The 18,228-nt window shown below is 44.4% G+C and overlaps 1 non-coding gene and 1 pseudogene across 1 annotated transcript; both read right to left on the bottom strand.

Annotated features, from left to right (window-relative positions):
- Positions 1 to 14,503: 14,503 nt before the first annotated feature.
- Positions 14,504 to 15,233, bottom strand: LOC117252550 (uncharacterized; annotated as a pseudogene).
- Positions 15,234 to 17,142: 1,909 nt separating this feature from the next.
- Positions 17,143 to 17,214, bottom strand: trnac-gca (transfer RNA cysteine (anticodon GCA)). The gene has a single exon. It is a non-coding gene; the product is annotated as a tRNA-Cys (tRNA).
- Positions 17,215 to 18,228: the final 1,014 nt, after the last annotated feature.

Raw genomic sequence — 18,228 nt, 5'->3', positions numbered from 1 at the left:
GCAGCTGTAAGATAAAATGCTCCACAGTGGGACCCACTGGAGGTTTCTGACCCACCTCCGTCCCTTTGTGCAGGAGAAAAAAAAACCTCTCTGTGAGTCAGTTTGAGATCATTTCTATAATTACAACCGCTAATAGCAGTAAAGAATTCAGCAGAGCTTTCCTGTGTAATGGCTGTCAGGTTTCGGAGGGCTATTTGGACATGAAACAAGGGCTCTAATAAAACCCGATTGCCTGACAAGGAACTGCGAGCTCTGCACCACATCAGGCCCGTTATCTTGTGAGTGTAATGAAAGAGAAAAGGGAAAGGCTTTATACGAAAGTGACACTTGTAATTTCTGGACAGGAGACTGTAATTAATGTTACAGGATGCAGATGTATTACGTACAGAGGCCAATTTAAAGATAGAGCTGACACTGGAGTGGTCAGATGTCAGTGAGGTTTGGTCTTTACCCTCTTATTTAAGCTGTTAGTGCGCTGGGTGACATGAGACAGTAACACAATAACATGTAATAACAGCGATAATCAAGGATTGTGTTTCTGTTTTCAACTGTTTTATAGAACACAGACTCAAAACTGTGACATTGATCCAAAAATAAACAACATTTAGCAGCGAACAACTTTTACAGCACATAAAAAACATAATATCCATAGTTTTATGATAAGATACTGCAGTATGTTGCAGTGGCATGAATAGACTATTTAAGGCGCAGGGGCAAAAATGAAAAATGGGCACTCCAAATGTGTGCAAAGTACTTTAAAGTAATTGTAGGAGCCAGAATGTTTATTAAACATCTGTTGTTTATTATCTGTTTAGGCTGCACACATTGTTTTGGTTTTCACTTCCGGTAGTTATAATTGACACAGGGGTGTGGTTTCACATTATTCAATGCGGTTTCATTCCAAAGTCCTCGAATCCGGCGCACTGACTTGCGGTGACAGACACTGGTGAAAAAAGCCGTCCTTTAACTTCGACATGATGTGCTGTCGGTCACTGTTATAGTTTAATGGTGCTCGGCAGCATCAAGGAAATGTGTCAGGACAAGAACGAAAGCTAAGGTGGTAAAAGTCCGAGTAGGGTGGGTGGTAGGGGTGGTGGATGGATCCAACTAACACCAACTTTCACCCGGGAGAGCGGTGTTAGCATCCTGTAAGATTCTTAAGCTAAACCCTGTTCTTTTTTCCTACACCTAACCACATGCTTTTGTCGCCTAAATCCAGCCACGTTTGTTGTTGAGGAAAAAAAAGGTCAATTTGCGTTGCTGTACTGACATAGTGCTTTTATTTTGAAAGAGACTGTATGTAAATTGTAAATGTCCTGTGAAAATGGAAGTTTATTTTGAAAACAGACAATGCATGTAACAGGCTGAAGTTGACACGGCGTCCCAGAACATCAACAACCAACACACCCAGGGTACCTTGGACATCATATGTGGAGGTGAAAATGTCCGTGACCAATCATCAATATGTAACAATATAGTAGTGAGAATGTGTTGCATTATTTTACCTGTTCATTCACTGGCATGGCGGTTTTTAGACAAAGAGGGTGAGTTTTGAGCTCCGATATTTTCTGTTGACCGTAATCGCATCACGTAGTAATTCATTTAATCTCATTTTGCTTCGGTTATCGTAGTTGTTTGTGTAATCAACCACCATAAAATGCATCTCTGGACTTCAGTATGAACTTCTTTGAACGAGTCACAGTTACGAGCCCACTCAGCCTCTTAGCAACTTTTTTCATTGATAGTAGTTGCTACAGTACAACATTTTGGGAAATTTGCTTTTTTGCTGAGAGTGAAACAAAACAGCCCAGTCGCCAGAAGAACGTGTTGGCGTTGTATGTTTCTGCAAACCGTGAATACATTTCTTTTTTACGTTTCAATCAGCCGATCAATCAAGTAATCATTTGTTTGTCACATACAGTAATACAAAGGTACAATACCAGTGAAATGAGATGAATCAGCCCCTTTAACTTGTGCTCTGAAATTTAGCCCTTTGTTGCATCTTCTTACATTGTTGGTTGTGGACTGATTGAACTGTCCACACATCCGGACCTCAACAAGGCGGCCGTATGGTCCATCTACCTGAGCACTGTATAGCATTGATCTGCAGCAGGAACGGGACAGCACCTCACGATCCCTGACTCCTCCAGTCTGCATGTGGAAGTATCCTTGGGCAAGATCAAGAACCCCAAATTTTACCCGATGGCTGTTCAATCAGTGTGTGAGAGTGTGTGAGTAGTTACTGCTTAGCAGGTGGAGCCATGTAGGGTAGCCTTGGTCACCAGTGTGTGAATGGGTGGATCTGACATAATGTAAAAGCACTTTGAGTGATCAGAAGACTAAAAAGCCACTACACAAGGGCAGTCCATTTACAGCACACATCTCCTTTCCTTCTCTCCCAGAGTCTGTTCTCAGATCAGCATATAGAAAAAGAGTCACCTCGTTGAATGGCGCTGTCCAGGATTTAGCCAAGTTTCAGTGACTCAAAGGATATTACAGCTCCTGATATCCATATGGAAACGAATGGTCGTCCAGTGAAGTTTTTCAACACCTGCACAGTGGCTAGCAGGTTGCTAGTTCAGCTGGTGCTCATTCTTCCCCATGTGGCTCACCTAGCACTACTGGGCTGGCTAACGTTACAGCTCAGCCAAGGAGGACACCAGTAATGTTTGCATCTCATGCCGTCATGATTACGAACCTCTCATCCATGAGAGCAGCTGTTGCTCAGGAGGACGATATTTCTAACACTCGGCAACTCACACCAAAACAATCTAGATTAAGAACAGCACTACGGGTAAGAGGAAAAATATGTATATTTGATTGTGGGGTGAACTGTCTCTTTAAGCCCTGAAAATTTTTTTTTTTTTTAAACTCAAAATTTGCTAAAATAGGGCTTTAATGCTTTCATCAGTCTTAGTGTCTTACACAGGAATAAAGTGCAGTTGGAGTAGTCATGTTTTATCATTGATTTGTTTTTGTCACCCATTCAGACTGAACCCAACCAATGAGATCACTCCTGCTTTCTGAGAAAGGTTTGTAAGTTAAACTCAGATCTACCGTGTTTCGATCACACTCTGTATATTTTTACTGTGTTGAGAGGAGAGTGTTTTTGATCTTCAGCAGGTCTGTTATCTGACTCCGAACTTTCCACAAACTCTTTATCATCTCAAGTTTAAAACGTCTCTTGTAACTCTAAAAGTAACCTGCGCTGGCCATTGTCTTCACGTGAATTATATAAACAAGCTATCTCATGTTCCCCACAGATGGTCCCAATACATTTTCCTCCTCAGTACTTTTTACAAGAGGTGGCAGCGGTCCAACACATGACAGCAGCTCTCAATTAGAAAAGAAATACGCCCCGAAATCAGGATCCAAGTCACTGCCAAGTCCAATAAATGCAAAGGAATCTGGGTAAGTGACACTGGTGAGGGGAAATGCTGAAAACATAACATGCTGATTATTGTGGACGGATGTCATTTAAAGAGCAAAAATACGACACCAATTCAGAATAATGGTTAAATGTGTTCGGTATCCTGTGACATGAGGTTAATGAGTGCAGAGACTACAGGTGCAGCCACCATGAATGGCTACACCCATGACTAAATGTTAAAAAGTGAAAACAATGCAGAATTCTTTTTGTCATTTCTTGAATGACGACTAGATGTTTGCTCCAAGAAAGTGCCAGATGTATTTTGGTGACCTGCAGTGCCAACTCTACACATCTGGGGGCCCTAAGCAGGATTTAGTTTGCCTCCTTTCATCATAACGTGTTTCCATGTCACATAAAACTAAACCAACTTGTGTATAGTATATATTAGTTTAACCACACATAATGTACAAGTAAGCATGTAAAACCTAAAGTGGGACTATTAGCACCAGCACTACATTTAGATAGACTACAGTAAATACAGCATTTGTCTGTTTACACAAAGGATGGTCTCTCTCAGGGTTTTTCGCTTGATGTGATTAAGTTTGCAACATATTTTAGTATTGTAGTCTCATTGGAAAGGGCTGAATATCATCTGTCTTCATGTGTAAGATGTCTGAAAGTAGAAAGCAGGGGCATCATGGTGGGAAAAAGGGGGACTGATTACCCAGGACCCAATGGTAGGGGGGCTTTGAAAGCCTGGCATAAAAAGTTCAGTTTTGTTTGCAGTATTTTATTGCTAAGCAATTGTGCCATGATTAAATTAAAACTGGCTGAATAAGTCAGTGGCCCCTTTTACACTGTGTCTTCAAGGCGCATCGGAGGTAGTAACACCGCTAAAACACTAGCTATGTTTCCATCCAAAAGTGATTTGAATCATTGGGAAATGCACATTAAAAGAAATACGAATCCTGTGTGTTTCCATTAAATGTACAAACTTGCGCGAGTTTTCCGCAGAACCGGAAACAAAACAAGTCTCGCTTTCTTCTTCTTCTACGTTTTCTGGCCGTTGGCAACCAGCTTGTAAATGCATTACCGCCTTCCCGACTCAGAGTGTGGATATCACCATGGAGAGAGGTGCGCTACGTCAGACTTAATTCGAACATAACTGTTTCCATCCCCTGTTTTGTGAATCAACATTTTTCAAATCAACTAAAACCCAGCTAAAGCGAGCGTATTTCAGTTTGTGTGAATCAGGGGATTTTAATTCGAATTTTGGTGTTTCCATCATAATTTTCCGATGCAATACTTCTAGATGCGCGTCTAAACAGGCTGATGGAAACATGGTTAATGTCTGTAACATATTGATGATGTAGTATGCGCGAGACCCACTGTGGGAGATTTAAAAAGTAGCTGATAGCAGTCAGCAGCTAACTCAAAGAAGAAGAACAGCGGCTGAAAATGTCTGCAAAGTGTAAAAAATAATGAGATTCAGGAGCTCCTTACCCTGCAAGCAGAGGACGAGGTCAGCTGCCATGCAGAAGAGGTGTTAAATGATTGTTATCGCCATGTGTAATGTTACTGTTGTTGTTTATAAAGCACTGCCAATGCACATGTTATAAGTCACACTTCTAATACTATATGTCACAGTCTGATAGTGATAGTGGTAGAGTTAATAACACAGCTTGATGGCACCTGTCACAGCGGTATGATACACCACAGGATGGCGTCAGTTTGAAACGCTGCCAGTAACGATGTAATTAAAGGAGCTGGAAAGTCCCTAAAGGACGGGTGGGAGGGCTGGTGGAGGGGTCCAACAGGCCCACACTTCCACCTGGGAGGATGCTGCTTACTTTCCGTATGAATGTAAAGCCAAACCATGACTTGTTTTTCCTAAACCTAACCACGTGTTTTGGCTGCAGCATCCTGGACCGTCTACAGGAGATGCAGGAGGTTACGTAGTACATGATATGTTGATGTGAAAGTCCACTGACAAAGCGGCAATATATGACGACTTGGGATGAAAACATGCTGGCAAACTATTGGAGAATAATTTGTGTACTTATCCCAGTTTGTTTTGACTTTCGTTATGTCTGTTTGATTAATTTTGTTTAACTTAGTGTGCTCGTTTCATAGGAGACAATTACTGTTTCGTCACTCTTTGTTGGAAAAAATGGCCAAAATATTGTCATATTTATTTGGGAGTTCAATTTTTATTTTGTTTTTTGTCTCATGTTCATTCAAAAGAGTATTTTCTAGGGGCCCCCAAAGACCAGAGGGCCCCCAAGCAACTGCTTAATGGGAAGGGCTGGCTCCGTATCATCCACATTTTTATTACCTAAAGCATAAAATAAATATCTACATAATAATGATCCCAATCTGACACCTGCGAGTCAGCTCCAGGCCTCCATCCAGCCTTTGCGTTACCGTGTCTTTGTTGGGTTGAAATCAAGCAGAGGATGTTTTCAGATGAAAAGATGTAGTGTTTTCCATCTGGTCCTGACGCAGCAGCTGTTCGGCCAAAATGAATGGAATCTGTTTATCACAGGCGCAGATTATCTTGATAGAGCTCGGTGCTTTCCTTTTGGTGAAAATGCCAAAACCATAAAAGAGGGCACACAACAAAAGTGCACAGCGTGGCTTTCCAGTGAGTAATGCTTAGTTTGTGTGTGTGTGTGTGTGTGTGTGTGTGTGTGTGTGTGCGTGTGATGGGGGTTGACTCGCTGCATCTGCACATACACCCTTTACAACTTTATATTACTAATGATTAACTTCATTTAAAGACTTGGAACTCAGAACATCAGGTAGCGACTTGGAATGTGTAGGTCAGAGAGGCAAACTTGTGCTCCAAAATTTGCTGGTTTAATCCATGATAAATCTGAACATACTTCCTTCATTACCTGAGCGTGTGTGCCCTTAATCAAGGTAAATAATCCCCAACTGCTCCTGTTGCCAACACACTGTTGTTGGATGTTGCAGATAAGGTGTGAAGATGAAGAATTGTTTGACATTTTGAGAAATGAGATAATTCACTTTTTTGCTGAGAGCTGGTTGAGAAGATCGATACCATGTCCAAGCAGTTTTTAAGGATCCTATCTGGTTCGTTGCAGACATATTTTACAGGGCAGGTTATTATTATTACATTGCTTAAAAAATTTACGGCAACACTTAATGGTCACAGTCTAACACCAAGTCAGTTACTCTTCAGGGTTATCAATGTGTCCATTTAGGAAGCACAAGTGAATCAGTTTCAGCTGCTTTGGTGCAAATCAAAGTGACAACAGGTGCAATGGAGAGGCAAAAGCAAGACAACCCCCAAAAAGGGAATGGTTTTACAGACAGTTGCTCTCTCCTTATCCTTCCTGACTGATTCTTCTCTAATTTTGTGTTCCGCTAGTGTCCTTGTCACTACTGGTAGCATGAGGTGGTACCTGCAGCCCAGTCAGGTTGCACAAGTAGTCCAGCTCCTCCAGGATGGTATATCTGGTCACAAGAAGGTTTGCTGTGTCTCCCAGCACAGTCTCAAAGCATGGAGGAGACACCAGGAGACCGGCCGTTACATGAGGAGAGCTGGACAGGGCTGTAGAAGAGCATCAACCCAGCAGCAGGACCGCTATCTGCTCCTTTGTGTGAGGAGGAACAGGAGGAGCACTGCTAGAGCCCTACAAGATGACCTCCAGCAGGCTGCTGGTGTGCATGTTTCTGACCACACTGTCAGAAACAGACTCCATGAGGGTGGCATGAGGGCCCCACGTCCTCTAGTGGGACCTGTGCTCATAGCCCAGCACCGTGCAGCTCGATTGGCATTCACCAGAGGACACTGGAATTGGCAGGTCTGCCATTGGCGCCCTGTTCTCTTCACAGATGAGAGCAGGTTCACACTGAGCACGTGTGACAGGTTTTAAAGAGTCTGGAGAAGCCGTGGTGAACATTATGCTGCCTGTGACATCATCTAGCATGACTGGTTTGGCGGTGGGTCAGTGATGGTCTAAGGAGGCAGATCCTTGGAGGGTCACACAGACCTCCATGTCATAGTCAATGTTACCCTGACTGCTGTTAGGTACCAGGACAACATCCTTAGAGCGACTGTCAGACCTTATGCTGGTGCAGAGGGCCCTGGGTTCATCCTGGTGCAGAGGGCCCTGGGTTCTTCCTGGTGCAGTGGGCCCTGGATTCCTCCTGGTGCAGTGGGCCCTGGATTCCTCCTAGTGCAGAGGGCCCTGGGTTCCTCCTGGTGCAGAGGGCCCTGGGTTCCTCCTAGTACAGAGGGCCCTGGGTTTCTTCTGGTGCAGAGGGCCCTGGGTTCCTCCTAGTACAGAGGGCCCTGGGTTCCTCCTGGTGCAGAGGGCCCTGGATTCCTCCTGGTGCAGAGGGCCCTGGATTCCTCCTAGTACAGAGGGCCCTGGGTTCCTCCTGGTGCAGAGGGCCCTGGATTCCTCCTGGTGCAGAGGGCCCTGGGTTCCTCCTGGTGCAGAGGGCCCTGGGTTTCTCCTGGTGCAGAGGGCCCTGGGTTCCTCCTAGTACAGAGGGCCCTGGGTTCCTTCTGGTGCAGAGGGCCCTGGGTTCCTCCTAGTACAGAGGGCCCTGGGTTCCTCCTGGTGCAGAGGGCCCTGGATTCCTCCTGGTGCAGAGGGCCCTGGATTCCTCCTAGTACAGAGGGCCCTGGGTTCCTCCTGGTGCAGAGGGCCCTGGATTCCTCCTAGTACAGAGGGCCCTGGGTTCCTCCTGGTGCAGAGGGCCCTGAGTTCCTCCTGGTGCAGTGGGCCCTGGGTTCATCCTGGTACAGAGGGCCCTGGGTTCCTCCTGGTGCAGAGGGCCCTGAGTTCCTCCTGGTGCAGTGGGCCCTGGGTTCCTCCTGGTGCAGAGGGCCCTGGGTTCATCCTGGTACAGAGGGCCCTGGGTTCATCCTGGTGCAGAGGGCCCTGGGTTCCTCCTGGTGCAGTGATCCCTGGGTTCCTCCTGGTGCAGAGGGCCCTGGGTTCCTCCTGGTGCAGTGGGCCCTGGGTTCCTCCTGGTGCAGTGAGCCCTGGGTTCCTCCTGGTGCAGAGGGCCCTGGGTTCCTCCTGGTGCAGTGAGCCCTGGGTTCCTCCTGGTGCAGAGGGCCCTGGGTTCCTCCTGGTGCAGAGGGCCCTGGGTTCCTCCTGGTGCAGTGAGCCCTGGGTTCCTCCTAGTACAGAGGGCCCTGGGTTCCTCCTGGTGCAGGACAATGCCCGGCCTCATGTGTAGGCAGTTCCTGGGTGATGAAGGCATTGATGCCACTGACTGGCCCTCTCGTTCTCCTGACCTAAATCCAACTGAGCACCTATGGGACATTATGTATCGGTGCATCTGAGGCCACCAAGTACCACCACAGACTGTCCAGGAGCTCACTGATGCCCTGACTCTCATTTTCTTTTTGATTCAGTCCAACAGCAGCCAGTCACGTTTCATGATAACTTGTTCAGGACTCGAAAGACAGAATTCAGGAGCCAAAATTTGACACTTGTGACTTGCTGAACAATTACTTTGTCTCGCTGTTTAAAAGCTGTTTGTGTGTGTTCCTGATAATCAGTATTTATGCTCAGTGAAGCTCTGTGAGGTGAGAACAATCTCCTTGTTGGTTTCAGGTGATTGAAGGGAAGCAGAGTGTAATGCTGATATGAAAATCCGCTTGGCTCCATACAGCAAAGTTTCTCTCGTGGTTACTGTGAGGTGTTATCTCACTTTTTCAACAGTGGTTTTGTGTGTTTTAAAAGAATTAACGGCAGCACAATAATCCTTCTGAAGGAGGCAAATGAGCTGTGATACCTGCAACACTCCAGATGTCACGTGTTAAGATATAAAGGAACTCGCAGTATGTCTGAACTTTCCTGCCCTGCCTGTAGTGAGCCCAAAAGCACATTGCTTCCAAATAGTGCTTTTGTTGGGGACTATTTTCAGCGGCGGATTGATCCACATTTGGTGCTCTAGTGAGTATTTGGGGCACCGGACGGTGTATGTGTGATTAAGTCAAAATAAACTACAGTGTGTGTTCATGGTAATGAAGGAACGTGTCACCCAGCACAACACTGTGACTCACTGATGTGTTTTTTGGACAACAATGGAGCTCTGTGGCACAGGGGAGGAGGATATATCAGATATATTAGTTAGTAAATACGTTCATTGTTGGTTGTGGGATTTGCTGACTACAGGAAAATAAAGAGTATCATCAGGGACTTTATTAAAGTATCCAGTGGCTGTTTGTAGTTGCAGGGTGGTCTGGTGGTTTAACAGATTGTCCGGTCATAAAAAAAGGTCACAGGTTTGATTGCTGCCACAGCTAATGTGTCCATCAACCGCCATGTGTCCCTGAACTAAACACTGAGCCATTGTGTGAGAGCCTGGAGCATAAATCTCAGCCGCGGACAGAAAAAGTCGTCTTGCTTTTTACGGCAACATCCAGCAGTAAAACTCTGACATGTGATATATAAGTCTGAGCTGCAACATCGAACATACTTGGCAGCAGATCCATATCTGACTCACATACAAAGTCCCTCTCAGACAGACCGCTCTGCATCGCAGCGATACTCTGCGTCCTTAACGAAGGGGCTGAGTCAAATCATGGGCTTCCTGTCATTACGATACCTCCTGTTTAAAGTGAACAAAGTTCAGCTTAAATCCGCTGCCTGAGAAATCCATTTTTCATACGGCTGGTTATGGGTTCGTGTCAGCCGCACTTCTCAAAACAAAGACCACATGTGTCCATTTAATACAAACCAGACGCGTTGATGGAAGCGACCAGCCTCCAGCTGCCTGCCTCCTCCGTCTGTGTGGAGGGAGCCATGAAACATGGCCCTGGAGGGGTGTTAGAGGGACACAGTGGGGGTCATTAGAGGGTTTGAAGGCATTAACCCTCGTTCTCTCCTACTGCCGTGACCCCAGGTGACCCCGGGCAGGCCTCGCCACAACAAAAAGGGCCAAAGAGGTGACGGCGGAAAGACGGGAGATCAAAACAGAGCCAGAGAGATGTGTGCTGCTGCTGCTAATCTTAGTTTCCTTTAAGGATGTCGTGCCTCAGCATCCTTTGCAGACACATTATGAGCTTTTACGTCAGTAAACATCAATTTGCTGCAGTTTCCGTGATGAAAACACTTTGATGTTGTCAAGGTTCAAGAGTTTTGATTGGCAGCATGGTCGAAATATTTCAAAGCAGTTTTACTTCAGCGACGATAAGCTCGCTTGAACTGTGGCATTAAGATGAAATACCTGCAGCTGGTTCACAAATCTCACACAATTTAATTAAAGGCTTCTCTTATAAAGGGATTGGCAGAGTTATAGCGGCCTTATTGTTCTTTAGGGTAACTCTATCTCCACTGGTGCTATTGTGACAATTATAGTACATGCAGAATGTTTTAATGTTCAACAGACTTTCCTCCCCATGCTCAGTTTTACATGAGATATGAGAGAGGAGAAAAAACAAGTCATGGGCTGCTTACTAGCTTTTCTGGAGCTTTCATACATATCATGTGGTTTTCATCAGTTATTTGAGTTTCATTAGTTGTCACGGAGATGGATTTGTTGACGTGCGACTCAGTAGATTTTATGGTTTCAGAAATTAAAGTTCCAGTGTGTAGGACTTAGACCCCGATCACGTGAGGTGCACTGCGCTGCCTTTTTAAAAACATTGAACGTCACTAGTAAGAAAAAAAAAACACTTGCTGTGGCTTTTTATTGTTGCCAGGCAACCGCGCCATCCCCTCCTTATCCTAACCTTCCTGTGTCATCAATCTACTTTAAATTTATTTATTTCAGTTATTTAAAAGTGATCAGTGGGTAGTTGCTGACATGTTGAGGCAGAGGGTGCTGTCTGTAGCTCTGGTTGAGGGTGAGAGGCTGTCAGCAGATAAACAGAGATCTGTGTGGGTACATGAGACCCTAAAAAAGAGGCTGGATCATGGGGAGTACCACCAGTTGGTCCAGGAGCTTCTCCTCCATCACGGACGTTTACAGGCAGATTTTAGGACGACTCAGGGGCAGTTTGACAACCTGCTGTCTATCGTCAGGCCGTATAGCTCTGGGTATCCAGCAACCACTACCACCAGTTTCTCCTCCATTGTTTACCAACTGTAAACTTGTCACGACCACCACAGAAGGCCCGCCTTTCAAATCATCTGATTGGACAATGGTAAAAAAGCTGAGATGACATGGTGCGCTTTTCCGCTCTGAGTTGAAGTTTTTCCAACTCCAGGAGTTCCAAGAACTCCAGTAAAAAACGCCAGACACTTAGAGTGCAGAAACACAAGGTGTATTTTGACGCAAAAGCCGTGAGCAAAAACCTTCATTCTCATGAAAAAAAATTACAAAGCAGATCAGGTTTGCAACACCAGGTATCAGGACGCCCAGGTCCCCACCCCACTTCCCACCCGGCACAATATTCACCTGGCCCCCATGCCAGTCCTTGCAGGTGGTGGGCCCACAGGGTGGTGGCTCCATGTTGTTCATTCAGGCTGAAACCAACCAGGCCCCATGGCCCAAGGCCTGGCCACCAGATGCTCGCCGGTGAGATTCCCCAACAGGTCTGGCACCAGAGGGAAGCCTTGGTGTCCTCATACCAGATGAGGTGCTCTTTTCCTTCCCCTGGGTCCACTTTGCCTTGGGAGACCCTACCAGGGGCTATTGGCCCCGGACAACGCAGCTCCCAGAATCACAGGAGCTGGAGCTAGGTAAGTGGCCCATCTCTGACATACCAAACAGCATCGGAGAAACACTGATTTGTAACATGAAACTGCTTCATTTGGTGTTTTAACTGGTTTAAATTAGATGGTCTGTTTGTTTTGCAGAGGAAGAGACCTCTGTGGATAACACAGCTCCTGGTAAAAACCTCCTGAACAATGAACACTGAAGGAATTCTTACCAGGAGAAGTTTCAGCTGGTTGCAATCTGCAGTCCTCACTGCAAGATGCCACTAAATCTCCCTAAATCTTTCACACTGGACCTTACAAGGGACAGCTACCCCCATCTACCTGTGGACGAGAGGCCCATACTTGTGACAGCATGAGATATAAACATCTCCAACACTTGGTGACTCAAAAACCAAACCAAAAAAAAAAACAGTCTAGATTGATAAATAGCACCACAGGCAAGAGGAAAATATGTATGTTTGTTTTTGGGGTGAACTGTCCCTAGCATGTGTCTATAATCTGTAAAGTGTGGAAAAAGACAGCTAGTGGACCTTTGAAAAGTTAATGTGCTCCAAAATGAGCAAAACAAATATTACATATTACTGAATATCATTTAAAAGTTGAACAAAGTCTCAAAGTTAAGTAATTTAAAAAAAACCTACTGTACCAATGTGAACTTGGATTTCTTCCCAAATCTCTAAATGTAGTACTTAATGATTTTCTGTTGTGATATTATGACTCAGATTAGTTGCATTAGTAGTCATCTCGTCTTTGTTCATTTGCATTCCAGGTGGAGGTGAGACAGTTTCTGCAGCCATCAGATTCATGGTAAGCAAAACTTTGATTGCACACAGACAAACCTCTGTGAACTTCAGAGGTGTTGGTGAACTCAAGACCTTTTGTGACCTCTGCTGGTGATAAGGAGAAACTGCAACAACATGAAGCCACTGCAATGAAGGCAACTGCAAGAATCACTTTAGTACAGAGGAGGAAAAGGACCATGTTAATAAGAAAAAAAAGTTAGATTTCAAGAAGAAGTCTACCAGGATAAATCTAGAAGAATAATGTTGTGATATTAAGAGATTAAAGTCATAGATCAAGACAAGTGTGATCGCGATTATGCCAGAAAAAAAAAAAAAATCATTATCAAGGAACTGTATTGCATGTCAGAAAAAATGCAAAGAAAAAACAAACACACAATAAAAAAACCCCATAAAAAAGTCACTGTAGTTTATGCCATAATAAAACTAGTCATATTATAGTACACCATAAAAATAAAACAATAAAAAAGTCAAAGTATGTCAAAAAAAATACCCCAAAAATCATAAAAAAAACTCACAGTATAGTATGTCATTAAATTTTTTTTTAAAAAAATCATAAAAAAGTCATAGTATAGTGTGTCAAATATGCAGAGAAATAAAAACAAAAATAAAGAGCAGTGCATGTCACAAAAACTAGTCACAGTATAGCATGTCATGACATAAGCATATTTTTAAAATCATTTAATAAGTCAATGTACGGTATGTTTAAAAAAACACAATGGTATTGTATGTTTTGAAAAATGAAAAAAAGAAAACATACAAACTATAGTATAGTATGTCATAAGAATATTTTAAAGATCATAAAAAGTAATAATACAGCATCTCATGGGAATATTTTTAATGCAATATTTTCTACATTTTTTAATTTTAAATATCATAAACAATTTTTAAAGTCAAAAAAATATTGTTTAGTATTTAAAGATATGTAGATATATCTTATCTGTATATTAGAAAATGACATTTAAATTAAAAAAAAAATTAATTACAGGGGAAAAAATGTAAACTTGTTTTAATATGTATGTGTTTGTAGTTCCAAATAGTGTCCACAAGATGGCGCCATTACACCAGCAGCTGACAGGTGAAACTCACTCAGTGAACTTTTAAAGGTTTTTAAAACATTTTAATTTTATGTTAATATGTCTATTTTAATTCCTAAAGCCCTTGTATTGTATTTAGTTGTATTAATATTTTGACAGCCATATTTGCCAATATTGAGTTTGAAAAATATAGAAATAAACTGGGATGAAAGGCTGGAGAGGAAATGTAGTGCAGGACAAAATGTTTTCATAATTAATAAAAGAAAATGTGGGTTAAAAAAAATCTTTAAAGTTGACAGAGTGACTTTTTTCTTACAGGTTTTGGTTTCTGATGTGACGGCGCCCTCTGGTGAATATTTGCAGGAATTACAAGCAAAGCTGCTGGCAAAAAATTAAATAAATACAATACAAAGGCTTTGGCATTTAAAATTAATATAGTAAAATTATTTAAAAAAAATAGTCTAGTTTATTATAAAAATAAAAGCAAAACAATTAATTAAAAATTCATAGTCATGCTTTATTTACATTTAATAATTGTCAAAGCCACAGGGAGCTGCTGGAGATGGACTAAAGAGCCACATGCTGCTTTCTACACACAGTAATGAATGTGGGTCTGCACGCTGCTCAAATAAAACTCTGTTAAATAGTTGCTGTTGCTCCGCTCTTATCCTCAGCGCTCCTGGCTGGTGTGTTTAAGTTCTTCCCCCTGCCGATCAGCACTCTGAGCTTCTCTCGCAGGTTTTTGTTGGAGCGGTTGAGGAGGATTGCCGAGGCCACACAATAAAACGACAAGCTGAAGAAGAGCATGTCTGCACTCAGCCCTGAGGCAAAGATGGCGTGGACGTAGTAGAGCGAGATGGTGAGGTAAACCCAGACCAGAGCCACCGTCACCCTGCAGACCAGCAGGTACGACTCTGCGGTGTGAGAGCTGCTCTGCTTCTTCAGCACGGACAGCGTGTGTTTGCAGAGGTAGACGACCAGCCTCAGTGAGGTCGGGAGCATGATCACGGAGGGCATCAGGGTGAGGTAGCAGATGAAGGTGATCACATAAGAAGACACTGAGCCAGGCGACAGACCAGAAGCTGACGGAGCTGCTGCTGAGCCACACGAACAGGACGACACAGTAGAAGAAAGGCAGGTCCGGCCAGCAGAGCACCCCGACCCAGACCGAGGCCACGAGGACGAAGGTGGAGATCTGCAGCAGGATGTTGCTCAGTGAGATGAAGCAGACGATGATGGCGACGGTCTTCACACCTCCGGACCTGCCCTGCTGCACCAACATGACCCCGAAACTGAAGACGTTGGCGAGCACCCTGAGGACCAGCAGGAGGGGGTTGCTGCCCAGCCTCAGATCTGCAGGCCCAAACATGGTGGCAGAGGCCGAGCAGAGATGGATCCTGGTGCTTTCCTCCCGGGGCCACGGAGCAGAATGATACGCTCAGGGTCCTTACAGTGGGAATCAAAGTACCCAGCATGCAAATCTGTTCCCCTCAAGTCACCGGTGAATGTTGCTGCATATGAAAGTAGGAATTAGACATGACTTGATCGGTCACCTCGCTGCTTTGTTCATTTATAGAACACACCTTGACTATAAACAGAGCAATTACTGACTTACAAATTGACCTGTCATGTTAGTGTTCTGTTTTTGTTTATGTCTGCATCTACATGTGTTTGTGACTGTTGTCATGGCGTCCACACTGCAAAGTTTGGGTTTTATTCCTCCACTCTGAGGTCAAGACATTTACCAGGATTTGCATTTCACTCAGTTGCATTTACATTTCTTTATGTAGATGATGTCATATAGACTAATTCTCAAAGAGTGGCAGAGCAGTATGAACTGGCCCAGATGCTTTGATGAGAGCATATAGTGGCATGCAAAAGAAGATGAACTGATCTCCAAAAGACATGAAGTTAAAGATGAAACATGCTTTCAACATCTCAAGTCAGATTAAAGTATTATTGTTGTTTTGTATGATTTTAGAGTAAAAAAAATGAAAGGAGCATCATGCAAAAGTTTGGGCACTCCAAGACATTTGAGCTCTCAGACAACTTTTCCCAGGGTCTCAGACCTTAATGAGCTTGTTGGGTCTCTGACTTGTTCACAGTCATCGTTAGGAAAGGACATGTGATGCAAAATTCAAAGCTTTATAAATACTCTCACTCCTGAAACCTTGTCCCAACAATCAGCAGCCATAGGCTCCTCTAAACAGCTGCCTAGCACTCTGAAAACTAAAATAACAGATACCCACAGAGCAGGAGAAGACTATAAGAATATAGTAAAGTGTTTTCAGGGAGCTGTTTCCTAAGTTTGTCATGTCATTAAGAAATGGCAGTAAACAGGAACTGTGGAGGTCAAGCTGAGGTCTGGGAGACCAAGAGAACTCTCTGAGAGAGCTGCTTGTAGGATTGTTAGAAAGGCAAATCAAAAACCCCGTTTGACTGCAAAAGACCTGCAGGAAGATTTCTCAGACTCTGGAGTGGTGGTGCACTGTTCTACTGTGACACCTGGACAAATATGACCTTCATGGAAGAGTCATCAGAGGAAACCTTTCCTGTGTCCTCACCACAACATTCAGCATCAGAAGTGGAAACAAGTCCTGTGGACCATTGAAGTTAAAATAGAACTTTTTGGACACAATGAGCAAAGGTATGTTTGGAGAACAAACTGTTAAACACAGGGGTGGATGGATGATGCCCTGGGCTTGTGTTGCAGCCAGTGGCACGGGGAACATTTCACAGGTAGAGGGAAGAATGGATTCAGTTAAATTCCAGCAAAATCTGGAAACAAACATCACAGCATCTGTAAAAAAGCTGCAGATGAAGAGAGGACAGCTTCTACAACAGGACAATGATCCTAAACACACCTCCAAATCCACAATGGACGACCTCAAGAGGAGCCAGCCGAAGGTTTGGCCACGCCCCTCACAGTCCCCCGACCTAAACATCATTAAACATCTGTGGATAGAGCTCAAAGAGCAGAGCATGAAGACGGCCCAAGAATCTCACAGAGCTAGAAGCCTGTTACTGGAAGAATGGGTGAAAATCCTCCAAACAAGAACTGAAAGACTCTGAGCTGGTGTACTGACCATGCAGGGTGCCCAAACCTACTGTATGCACGCCACTGTACATTTATTGTCATGTAGCGTGCATTTCAAGAACAAGTTATAATCCTCAAGATTCAAAGTATGAAAACCCCATTTTAATGCTAACTGAAGATCAGTTTCTCTTCACCCTCCATTCCTAGACGGGACCAGATAACACATTACTAAAGCTGAATCAGGGGGCATCCGGATTTGAACCAGAGACCTCTTGATCTGCAGTCAAATGCTCTACCACTGAGCTATACCCCCACTGTCTTTTGTGTAACGGTGAATTCTGTCTCATGTTTTCAAACAGAGCCCTGCCTCAGTGAAGAGCTGTCAAAAACCAGCTGAGGCAGATCAGCTGATGGCCGAGCTCCAGAGGGAGAGCAGCAGGATGAGGCAGCTGGAGGGCATCATGCAAGAAGCAGACACCGTTCTCAGACACATCCTGATGGTAAAACCACACAGTCCTGTCCAGGAGCACCAGGGCGGCTGCTTTAGTTCCTGCTGCAGTGTCTGATGGCTTGAAACACTCGCGGCTCTGAAAGATCATAATAGGCCCGTTTCCACTGCAGGAACTTCGCGGTAAATTTACGGGCCGGGGCCGTTGGTGCGTGTCTCCACTGCAGGCACCACCTCCGAAGGACAGAGTTCTGGAACTTTTACAGGGGCTAAACAAGTCCCAGCCTCGGAGTAGGTACTCAGAACGGCCGCTAGATGCTGATTGGATATACTCAAGGCGGGATGTGATGTCAACAGAAAGCGACAAAATAGCCGTTGTTTTTAAAACTCAGCAGACGAGGGTTAGCTCGTTCATAGCTTCCACCGCCATGTAAACGAAGAGACATGCCAGAAACCCAGCAACCACCTCAGCTCCTTCCATGTTGATTATCGTCTTTCTTATGTCTGCTTTCTTCTTCTTACTTCTGCTTCGTACTTTTGCTTCTTCTTCTTTGTTGTTGTTCTTTTTTGTTTCTTTCTTTGCTGCGTCACCCCGGGTTAAAATGGTCGCGCAACGATTACGTCACATCCAGAGCCCGGTAACTTTACACGAACCTTCCTCCTACTCCGCCGCACAGTGGAGACACGGCGGTTGAGAGGGCCGAGCGAGAGGACGTTCCTGTAAAGTTCCTGCCCCCCGGATAGTACCAGGAACTTCTTCAGTGGAAACGGGCCTATTATCTGTGGGAACTGTTCTCCAGAGAGGGAAGAGGATTCAGTGGTTTTTGAATCAATGTGCCTGGTTTTGATTCAGGAGGATCCCATTAACCTTCTGCTACT

The sequence above is a fragment of the Epinephelus lanceolatus genome, chromosome 9 (genome assembly GCF_041903045.1).
Source record: "Epinephelus lanceolatus isolate andai-2023 chromosome 9, ASM4190304v1, whole genome shotgun sequence".
Lineage (NCBI taxonomy): Eukaryota > Metazoa > Chordata > Actinopteri > Perciformes > Serranidae > Epinephelus > Epinephelus lanceolatus.
Note: the sequence above shows the minus strand (reverse complement) of the source record. Positions and strands in the feature narration are given on the sequence as shown.